This window comes from Dreissena polymorpha, chromosome 8 (assembly GCF_020536995.1).
Source record: "Dreissena polymorpha isolate Duluth1 chromosome 8, UMN_Dpol_1.0, whole genome shotgun sequence".
NCBI lineage: Eukaryota > Metazoa > Mollusca > Bivalvia > Myida > Dreissenidae > Dreissena > Dreissena polymorpha.
In genome coordinates this window covers 29,905,838-29,918,125 of record NC_068362.1, presented here as the reverse complement: position 1 = coordinate 29,918,125, position 12,288 = coordinate 29,905,838, and the positions used below count along the sequence as shown (strand labels likewise).

General features: G+C 34.4%; 1 long non-coding RNA gene across 1 annotated transcript; it reads right to left on the bottom strand.

Moving 5' to 3' along the window:
• Positions 1-6,389: 6,389 nt before the first annotated feature.
• Positions 6,390-11,482, bottom strand: LOC127842777 (uncharacterized). Its single transcript, XR_008031872.1, has 3 exons — positions 11,412-11,482; positions 7,719-10,161; positions 6,390-7,170 (listed from the first exon to the last, which is right to left on the bottom strand). It is a non-coding gene; the product is annotated as an uncharacterized LOC127842777 (long non-coding RNA).
• Positions 11,483-12,288: the final 806 nt, after the last annotated feature.

Genomic DNA, 12,288 nt, shown 5'->3' with positions numbered 1-12,288 from the left:
GCAAGAATAAACGTTAATAAAAGGGCGCGTAAACAATGTTGACGCCGGAAATGCACGACGTCATTTCCGTTCATAATAAAACATCTGAAAATAAAAAATGGCCGCTGATGAAGACCGTGAGGTCGAAAGCTTCGGCAAAAAATAAATACAGCGCTTTTGTTTAAATACAACAAGGTTAATAGAGACTTTGTTATATATATAATATATATAGGGAGAAAGGTGTATGAACAACCAGATACACAGACATACAAACAGACATACATATTCCCATTTGAGACTTCGGCGTGTGCGCCTAGCTACGGTGCAGAACGAGACACTATGAAATCCCCATCCCCAAAAAAAGGATGGTTCATTCACAGTATATATCTCGCACTTACACCGCAACACATCTCGACGTGGGAACAATTTTTACATACACAGAATGGACAATGTTACATACATAGACACTTATTTACAAACATGAAACCATAGTTGTATTAGGGCAAGATCCGATAAGGATTCTAAACTACCCTCACACTATGTTAGAGACACCGCGGAAATCCGTTGGATCAAGAAGATACAGTGAAATCATGAATATATTTGTGTATTAACAGGGAGATAATTATATTTCACAACAACGTCATTTCCTATTTCTGGGATCTATTAATAGATACTCGTTCACAGTCGATAATTTATATATAGGGAGAAAGGTGTATGAACAACCAGATACACAGACATACAAACAGACATACATATTCCCATTTGTGACTTCGGCGTGTGCGCCTAGCTACGGTGCAGAACGAGACATACACACTATGAAATCCCCATCCCCCAGAAAAGGATGGTTCATTCACAGTTATATATCTCGCACTTACACCACAACACATCTCGACGTGGGAACAATTTTTACATACACAGAATGGACAATGTTACATACATAGACACTTATTTACAAACATGAAACCATAGTTGTATTTGGGCAAAATATATATATATTTATATATATATATATATATATATATATATACTCATACCAAGTTTCAATGAAATCCACGAAGAACTTCCAAGATATGGCTCCAGACACAAAAGTGCAGGCCGGAAAGACGGACAGACGGTGAACGCCAAAACAATATCCCTCCGCCTATGGCGAGGGATAAAAACGACATACTTTTTTTTCCAAGAAACACGCAATCAAGAATGACTAGAATCAGCTTAAATCTTATGGCAAAACAAATAAAATCTGTAGAAATAGAAGAAAACTGGTAAAGACTAAACACTTATATTTTTAAAGTTAAAGCATTTGCTGTTTAATCCAATCCATGATTCTCCATTTTTAATCACAACATGTCAACACTAATACATCATATGAACATAATTTTGCTTTGGTGTCATTTTCAAACCAAAACAAAGCAGGTATGAGTTAATTTGACTTTTTGCTTTTTAACAAACTTCTTGGCGCCCCTTTTCAGAATGTCGACAAGACACTCACATTGGTCTGACTATGGAATATTTTCAATACAAATTTGCAACATATGCATCGTTGTCATCTAACAAACTGTCAGGAGTTCCACAGTTAATGCATACTGGCGGAAGGTAAAGTCGACACTTGGCTTAGTAATCTCCGAACTTACAGGCCAGGTGCATCTTCTAACTGATCTCCACAGATATACGACTGGCATGTCTTGATGTTCTGCAAGATGCCTCCTGCAAAAAGGTGAAATGTTATGGACCTATTTCACAAAATTGACAGTCATAATAATTCTCACTATTTCAACAGCAAAAATCTAGTGTATTTTATAAAGTTTACAAAAATTCCCATTTTTACCGACCTGATGTGCTTGTAAAATTCATTAAACAGAAAAAAAATTCTGCTTTTATTTCCACTATTTTTTCCAAACAAAACTTTGAGAAGCTTTAATCAAGAGCCATTATCGTTGCATAGTCTAAGTTCGTGGATAGCGTAAGTTCGTGGATTGCCAGTTTGGAATAACTACACGCGCTAGATTTTGACATCCTGGAGACGAAAACCGGAATTGTGTATTGCAAACTATCTTTTTACAACTGAGAACAAAATATTTGAATGAAATGCGTTCTAAACAGGCAAACACATTGAATAATGGCCATAAGTGTATTTTACCTCCATTTTCATAATGCACAAATTTCCTTTGCCATAAAAATCCGTAACAAAATACATAAAACCTATTTTGCTCACTTTGTTTATATACAGCGTTCTATTGACACTGTATGTACACAGCCTCGTACTCGATTTTTAAATGCTTTTTAGGCAACGTAAAATAAGAAGTGTTTTACGGTACCTGATTCCTTACACAGGTGGTTAGCGTGTGGCTATGATATTAATTAGTAAAAACTTAGTTATAACGAAAAATTAACTTTTCTGAAAATAACAATTTCATTATCAAATATATATATATATAACAAGGTATGCAACTCAAAATCACCCCAAAACGGGGTGCATCGCTTTGAACAGCCATATCTTCATCAATTGTGCTGCGATTTTTACGATCTCGGTCTTATTCAACGCAGAAATGAATTTCCTTTCTGGAAATGAAATGTTTATGTCTTGCAATACTTTTACAAATGCTGGGTCAACTTTTAAGAAATAACACGATACACAACTCGCATGGCCCAGTTGACAATGATCATGAAGTCTTTAAGACTGAAATCTTCACGGAGTAAAGGGCAACTATCCTACAAAGTTCGTGTAGCTCGATACCATAATTCAATAAAACGTATGAAAAAACATTATTACCGTTCTTGTCGTTACATTATTCATCAAGACTAACTGTCCAGCGCCGTTTGAAACCTTTGTTTACATACATTTCAACTAACTGACATTTTAAACATACGAGTGATTTCATTGGTCCAATGCGGAGGTGTGTCTTTACAACTTGAGATTTCATTCATATCATAGCCACACGCTAACTACCTGTGTTAATTTACAGGCCAAACCAACTCCATTGAAACATTAAATATTTCATACAATAATGTTCTTTATAAATGTTCAATGTTCAGTAACATGTATTTTTTTTTATTGTTTTCATTCATTCACTTCTTTATATAATGTATTAAGAAATGTTTAGAAAGCACACATTTCTACATTTGGCCTAATCAGCTGTTCTGGAGTAATGACGTCGCATGTGTCATCCACGAACTTACATGAATTCAAAATGGCAGATAATACTGATGGATGATGTTTTTTAACTTGAATTTGGAAGACAAGATTACAATTTAATTTGATTCTTTGTTATTATTCACACTGGTGAGGATTTAATTTATGCTTAATTATATTAATTTTATCAAAATAAAAATATAATTACTGATAAAACTGTTCTATTTGTTATATCCACGAACTTGCGTTAGATCAGGAAGATGCAGTTGCTGCTGCGAGGAACAAAGCATGGGCATCATCAGCAATGAGATGATTTATTGCAACGGGCGGAAAAATTGTATTTCTATTCACATCTTTCGCCGACACAACGAGGTAGATGAACGCCGCCATTCTTTTACTATAAACTAATCAAAATCTGAAAGCGTTATAAGTCTATGGGCGCGTTTGTTGAGATTAAACCGGTTTCGGAATACGGTTTTGGTTTGTTTTCTAACTTTCTCAAAACCAAAATTAGTTTCAACGGTTTTGAACTTGACAAACAAATGCATGGTTTTTCTACAGGTTTTTACCAATATGGCGGAGTTTGTAGTTGCTTTGCGTGAGGAGTTTGAAAATGACTAAATATTAGACAGTTATCATGTTATTTTGTCTTCTAGACATCTTGCATATACCCAGATCAGAGGTGTGGCATCATTTTATACACATCATCATGAAAAAAGTAGAATTGTTGGTTATGTTAAGACTGTATACCGTCAGTACAGCCTTGACGACTTAAAAGACCGATTTCACATGAACAGAGATACGTTTGAAAAACTGTTAGATGTAATGACACCTTATCTGAACAAACCTAATTGTGTACAAAAGATAACTGTAGAGAAAAAACTACTATTGTTTATCAAATACCTCTCCACTCAAAGTACCTTTCAGCGACTTGCAGACATCTTTGGTGTGTGCGAAACTAGTGTATATGATATTGTCCATTGTTTGTCTGAAATTATTTGCACAGAGAGTTTGCCCAGCTTCGTTAAGTGGCCAACAGGTAAAAGAATCAAGGAGACGTTAGACGGATTTCAACAACTGTCTGGATTTCCCGGGGTGGTAGGGGCCATTGATGGCAGCCACGTGCCTGTCCGCACACCTTCAGAATTTCCAGAAAATTATATCAATACTACAGTTTCCTTCAATTGTTTTGCAAGCTGTTTGTGACAGCAGTCTGAAATTCACCGATGTATTTTGCGGCTGGCCGGGTTCTGTCCACGACTCAATGATTTTTAAGAACTCAACACTTATGGATAAGATTCAGACTGACAATCCCATAGTTTTCCCAGGGAACACACATCTCCTAGGAGATTCAGCATATGCACTGCAACAGTGGATAATGGTTCCGTATAAAGATACTGGCAACCTTAATAAAACTCAAAGGAAGTATAACTATATACACAGTTCCACAAGAATGAGCATTGAGTGGTCGTTTGGCGCACTGAAGGCGCGCTTTCGAAGACTGCAATTCGTCGACTTGAAAGACATCACCTGCATAGTACTATTGCGCTTAGTTGTTGCGCCCTACATCAGCTATGTGTGATATGTAATGAAGACTTATTATATTATATTTCTGAAGGGTTGAGTGAAGCTTCTACAAATAACCAGTATGAAAACCTGATGCCTATTTGTAGCAGCGCAGAAGTTAAAAGGCATGCTATTGCCAGCACTCTGAAATGAAAGCCATATATGTGTGTTGTGTCACATTCTAATTTTACAATGTCCAGTCTTTACTCTTTCGCTATGCAACGACAATAATCAGATACTGTAATGCAACAGAAATTTACAGTTTGTATGTGAACGAAGTTAAATTGAGACAAATTTTCAGATGAGTTTGTTCACATGTATTTTAATAAACTTGCTGCACTGTGTTTCCAATAGAATCTTAATACATTCTCTTTCCAGTGCAACTGTTGTTTGTAAGAAAACATTAAATTTGTAATTGTATTAAGGTGGACTTTTAAATATGTTCCAATACTCGTTAGTTGCACATGTATATTTGAGCTCTGCTATGCGATTTCCAACGTTTACATAATAATTACTTTTTTATTGTTTTTATGAATGATTCTATTCGTAAAAAGGGGCTGAGGTAGCTGTCATTTAGACATAATACATTGTTCAAAATTTCTGAAATGATAAAGTAACACCTTTAGTATAAAATGTGATATTTTGACCCTACTGTTGGAAATCACATAACGGAGATCATTTGAGTACTAGGTTTAACCAAAAGTATCCCTGCAATAGCACTCCAGTATAAACAAGGGTTGTTTGTAAAACACGCATGCTCCCCTCGGTGACCTGTCATAAATATGACATTGACCTTGGACCTAATGACTCCCAAAGCCATATGAGTCATCCTCAGTTGATAATCCTATGAAGTTTAACTAGAATGCAACATTCTAAAGTTATTAAAAAGACACTGTCTTTCATTTTAAGTCACAATGACCTTTGACCTTCGGACCCCCACATCAATTAGGTTTATCTATTCACCACAGGCAATCATCCTATAACATTTTACTACCACAGGTTGAACCGTTCTTCATTTTTTGAGCGAAAACCATCTCTCATAAGGTCACAGTGACCTTGACCTTTGATATACTGAACCCTAAATCAATAGGGTTCATCTACTCTCACCAGATGCAATCATCATACTTAGTTTGTTTATATTAGGTTAAACCATTCTTCAGTTATTGAGCGGAAACCATTTTTCATGATGAGGTCAATGACCTTGACCTTTGACCTACTGACTCCCAAAACAATAGGATTCATCTACTAGCCACAGGCAATTATCTTACGAAGTTTGACCATCCTAGGTTAAACTGTTCTTCAGTTATTGAGCGGGGACCAATTTTCATGAGGTCACAGTAACCTTGACCTACTGACCCCAAAACAATAGGGTTCATCTACTCACCACAGGCAATCTTACTATGAAGTTTGACCATCCTAGGTTAAAACGTTCTTTTGTTATTGAGCGGAAATGAAGTGGTCTACCGACCGACGCGACCAACCAACATCTGCACAACAATAAACAATATACCCCCTCTTCTTCGAAGGGGGCATACATATCAACTCAGTTCTACTGATTACGAAAATAATGCAGGTAAAATAATTTCCACAATATACTCTGGTAGAAGACAAGGTAACAAATAAAAAATCAGATATGAAGATATAATTTTTATTAAAGAGTAAAATATAAACAATGACAACAAATCAATATTTCAATTGCTTCCAATTTTATGAACTCTCTTGCTTTAGAAGCATTAATGGTCACAAATTTACCAAGAAAAGACAGTCAAGATACTGATTCTGTGTTGTTTTTTTAAACAAATAGAAAATACTCAAATAAAGAATATGTTTTTATTTTTGCTGGGAAAATGTTGGTTTGTTGAAAAAGGATGGACTATGGACATCAGGCAATCACTTATTTACATAATCTCCAATTGGTGAGCATTTACATATATAAAATAGTTCATAACATCACTATAAAATCTTAGGTTATTGCAAGGTTGAAATCAGATGAAAAACAGACAAACAAAATACGGTCATCCTTCATATCTTTTTTGTCATTTACTTTCTTTGTCGAGTACTATCTGTACTAAAGCAAACATGTTAATAAAAACAACAAAGACTTAATAAACGTGCTAAACAAATGAAAAACAAAGACAATAGCTTATAATTAAAAATAATAAAAATAGAAGATATTCGGTCACAATGCGATTCAGAGTTACCAGTAAGTTTACTGAGATATTGATGCTTTACAATTTAAAGAAGTTTCCATATAATAGCATTAGTGGTTTATGACATTGTAATGTACATGCAATTAGATATTGATGCCAAACAGGTGTACCAAATTTGTTTACGGTATCTTTGTCTTATTTACAAAAACTTAACTAAAGATCAGACGCTGAAGTCAATGAAAACACACATGTGGATGACAGGTTAACCGGAATATTTCTCGCTATTATTCAAATAGTCTGCCTTAACAAAAAGTACAACATTTCTTAAAACAAAACAGTGGTTACCTTTTTAACAGTAACAATGGTCAACATATGGTTGCTATCAGTGGTATGCCAAATAACCTGAATAGTTCTCGCTATTATTCGAATAGTCTGACTTAACAAAAAGTACAGCATTTCTTAAAACAAAACAGTGGTTACCTTTTAAACAGTAACAATGGTCAACACATGGTTGCTATCAGTGGTATGCCCAACAACCTGAATAGTTCTCGCTATTATTCGAATGGTCTGACTTAACAAAAAGTACAGCATTTCTTAAAACAAAACAGTGGTTACCTTTAAAACCGTAACAATTGGCAACATATGGTTGCTATCAGTGTTATGCCCAACAACCGAAACAGTTCTCGCTATTATTCGAATAGTCTGCCTTAACAAAAAGTAAAGCATTTCTTAAAACAAAACTGTTGATACCTTTTAAATAGTAACAATGGTCAACATGTGGTTGCTATCAGTGGTATGCCCAACAACTTGAATAGTTCTCGCTATTATTTGAATAGTCTGCCTTAACAAAAAGTACAGCATTTCAGCATTTCTTAAAACAAAACATTCGTTACCTTTTAAACAGTAACAATGGTCAACATACGGTTGCTATCAGTGGTATGCCCAACACACAAAGGTTGTTCAATTAAATAAGTTAATCAATTTTCACTTTAAGACATTTAATCAATTTCCTCATTTAACAAAGGGTATAATGGTTGTACTTATGAAACAAGAGGGCCTGAAAGGCCCAAAGTCGCTCACCTGAGTTAACAAGATATTATTGGGACAAATCTTCTGTGCAAGTTTCACGAAGATCGGAAAATAAATGTGGCCTCTAGAGTGTTAACAAGGTTTTACTATAGCCATATACAGAAAAATGCCCCGCCCCCTGGCGGCCATGTTTTTCTACCAACCGGCATCATTTTCAAACTCGTCCAAGATATTATTGGGATGAAACTTCTGATTAAGTTTCATTAAGATCAGACAATAAATGTGGCCTCTAGAGTGTTAACAAGGTCTTACTAAAGCCATATAAGGAAAAAATGCCCCGCCCCTTTGCAGCCATGTTTTTCAAGTAAACGTAACCATTTTTGAACTCATCCAAGATATCATTAAGACCAATCTTCTAACCAAATTTCATGACGATTGGACAATTAATGTGGCCTCTAGATAGTTAACAAGGCAAATGTTGACGCCGCAAAATGGACAACGCACAGCGGACAACGCACGACGGACAAAAGCTAAAAAGTCTTTAGTTACATTAATTGTTAAAATTATTAGTTGTATTGATTGTTCTTGCATAGAAAAGGCAGTGACTGTAATACAGGGACATACTGAGTAAATGGTACATAAAATTACACAGGTATTAAATTATAAATTTCAAAATAATATTCTATCACAAATATCTTTTGTACTCTTTTGATTGTACAATTCCTCCTCCCAAGAAATATAATTTACATATGAAACTTAAAAAAATCAATAATTGTTGTCAAAAAGAAAAACCAGCAGAAACATTCAATACTGGTGCCACAAAGCAAGAACAATAATATCATGTTTACTGTCTGCAATTGATATACAGTTCCAAATGAAAATAATAAAATATATTCTTATCAAAATCAAGTAGTATTGCAATTTTCTAATTTGTTGTTTTACAAATCATCCTCCGCAAAAAATGCACTTCTATATTAAACTTCTAAAACTGTGAATTCTATCAGTTTACGTAAAGTGTTACAACACCCTTTGAGGTATGGATGCATCTATTGTGAGCAACAATCCTGTCTTATGAGTGTCAACATTAGTGCAAAGTAATTATAAAATCATACAATCCAACTTTTATAAGTATTGGCCTTTACAAGATATATTTGGACGTACATATAAACAACAAACCAAAAAATGTGATGGCAATGTTGTTAAATAATAACTGACTAGAACTGACACTAGCTAGAATACTTCACTGCACTTCCCCAAATAAGATCTGTTCACATATTTACAACTTAAAAATAATCATGTTTTTCGAAATGGACGTAAACGTCTAGAAATCCTTCTTTCGTTTTTAAAAACTGTACCATTTGAAAAATAATAAATTACTTGCTAACTAGGATATATATTCAATTTTATCTATGCCAATTACAATATATATGTTGGTTTCAAGGTAGAAATCCGTCTTTTTTGCACTTTAAAACTTAAAAATAATCGCGTTTGTCGAAATGGGCATATATGTATAGAAATCTTACTTTCGGTTTATTTTTTTAATAATTTACTTGCTAACTAGGCTATAGATTTAATGACAATTTTGCACACTTTCAAATTGCATCTACATGTATTGATTGACATGTATTTCATTTCAATGTTTGGGGCTTTAAGATATACAACAACCTACATGTAGTTTTTTACAATCTTACTTTGTCACATCATTAGATTTAGAAAAGGCATTGACAAATTTTTCAAAACGATCAAGTTTGTTTTTTCCATTTGCCATACGGTCTTCATGTTGTTTCGCCAAAACTTCCATTAACTGTTTATTTTCCTCCTTCATGTCTTCACGCATTTCATTAAGCATCTCTATAACTGCATCTTTGCGGTTCTTCTTCATCCTTTTTGATGACGAATTTGGAGTGTGCAAACCGTCTGTTTGTGAGCTTGAATCATCTTCAGTTTCTACTGATGACTCCTTGAATGACGCCACTGAGCTCCCAATATATCCGTATGTCTTTTGCAGCTCTTGAAAGAAAGGACACTCTTTTCTTTCATTGCCCGATTTTGAGTTATGATCCATAGTGTCTCTAAACACTTAAGTTATGTTTTTCCATTTTTGCTCAAACTGAGCTCCAGAAAAATGTCCATCGGATGCCTTGTTGAACTCCGAAGCTATCTTTAACCATAACATCTTTTTCTTCACAGATTGTTTTCGAAAGTCCTCCTCCCTACGCTGATGCTCAGAGATGAGCAACAGAACATTAGACTTGCACCATACCATTTTAGAAGGTGCAGTTTGAACTACCAGTGGCTCAATGTCACCTGAAATGCAATGGAAGAAATTAAGGCATTTAGGACATCATCTCTTATTTTAAATGAAGATCAATTATCTATAGAACATCATCTCTTATTTGAAATGAAGATCAATTATCTATATCACTTTATCCCTAGGCCACAGGGTTTTTGTTTAAATGTTTAAACCAAAATTATATAATGGTCCAAGGAAACTTTACAAAAATGGTATAAATTAAGCTGCCAGTTACTAGGATTTAAATATGCAAGAACTTTGCTAATTTAAATTATGACCAAAGTATAAAAGAATTTTTATATAATAACTAGACATGTTTTTTTGGAGAAATGATATGTCTTTCCCACATAGCTCTTCATGAACAAAATGGCCAGCATTGTATTAAAGTCTCAGATTAACTAGGTGTAAGGACCTTAGTTGAAAACGAACTTAAGTGAACTATTTGGCATTTACCAATGAGATTTTATCCGGAAAAGAAATGATCACCGAAAATTCAAAGGGACGTAACTCCCCAGTAATAAGCAGATCAAATTTTTTTTGACATTCACCACAACTATGTTAGATACTCATCATACCTATAAAATTTAACCGAATAAGACCATCAGTATAGAAGAATTTATATGGACAAAAAGGCACAATTCTGAGGATAAATAAGAAAGTCTGAAATTTTTTATGTTTTGCACAACTACGCAAAATAGTCATCATTCCTGTAAAATTTTATCAAAATCAGAAAAGAGTTCAGGAGATTACGTTAGGAAAAAAATGTATCATTCTGAATTCTAAAGGGGCATAACTCCCTTGAAAAACTAGAGATCATGTGGATAAATCTTCTGACCAAATTGTGTGAAGATTGGATGAAATCTACTTGAATTAGAAAGCGGACACTTAATACGGACCGACCGACAAGTTCACTCCTATATACCTCTTAAACTTCGTTTGTGGGGGTATAATATGCAGGATTTTTTGTTGAGGTTTCGCACAACTAGATTAAGTACTTATCATTCCTGTAAAATTTCATCAAAATCAGACAAGTAGAATATGAGATTTTGTCCGCCCCAAAAAAGGTGGACAGACAGACAAACGGACAGACAGCTAAGGCAAAACCGATTTGTCTCCCAAGAATGGGGGAGACATGATAATTTTTTAAAACATTGATAAGAACAACAATTATTTACTTTAATTGATGCCAGTATAAACAGTCCTATTTTCTTTTAAACAGTTCAGATAACAAAAACAAAACAAAAAACTGAATAGTGATACTTACTAATAACATCTCCAGAAGAGGAACTCCCGCCATCTGCTCTCTCATTTACTATTTGCAGCTTGGTATCATGGCTAGGGAAAAAACAGACAAACTTAATTGTACATATATAAATAATTAATACGTGCCAGAAAATGTTAGTATAGCCTATGTGCTAAACATGTACAGTACATGTAAAAAACATTCAATGATAAAGAGAATATACTGGCATTCAATTTAGACACCTAGTGGCTGTAAGTTATCTTCAAAAAGAATAATAAGTAAATATGCAAATATGCCTGAGGGTTTGTTTTGTTTTCTTTAAACCAAAGGATTTTACCTCGATTGCATCGTAAGCCTTTGGCTTATTGAGACACTTTCGAGTCCGTTTCCTGGGAAGAACCAGTACTTGGTGTCTATTGCGGAGATAATGAGACGCTCCCCAAGTAGGGATCGAACCTACAAACTCCCTATTGCTAGGCGTACACCTTATCCACTACATTTTCATTTAAAATTAATATTCACTTTACTGAAGGAAATTCTGATTTATATAGGAGACAAGCTCAATTTAAATCCAAGCATAAATTATAAATGACACCCAGTGTGAAGCTCAGGTGAGCTAAAAACTGAATCTCTAAACTAATTAATTACATTGTTTTATGATCATTTGCAGTGTGCAGTGGTTCACTAGAGGTGTCTGATCCACTTTTATCTGAAAATGGAAAAAAACATGTTTATATTGCTGCTGGCAATATAATTGACAAAGGCATCTATAACTGAAACTGTCACAGAGTAGCTGATATTCAAAGTTGCAATACATGTGTTCAAAAAGTATTTTGTAGCCTACTTCAAAGCACAACCACCAACTTGTGTAAAACAAACATAAAAGCAGTATTATACC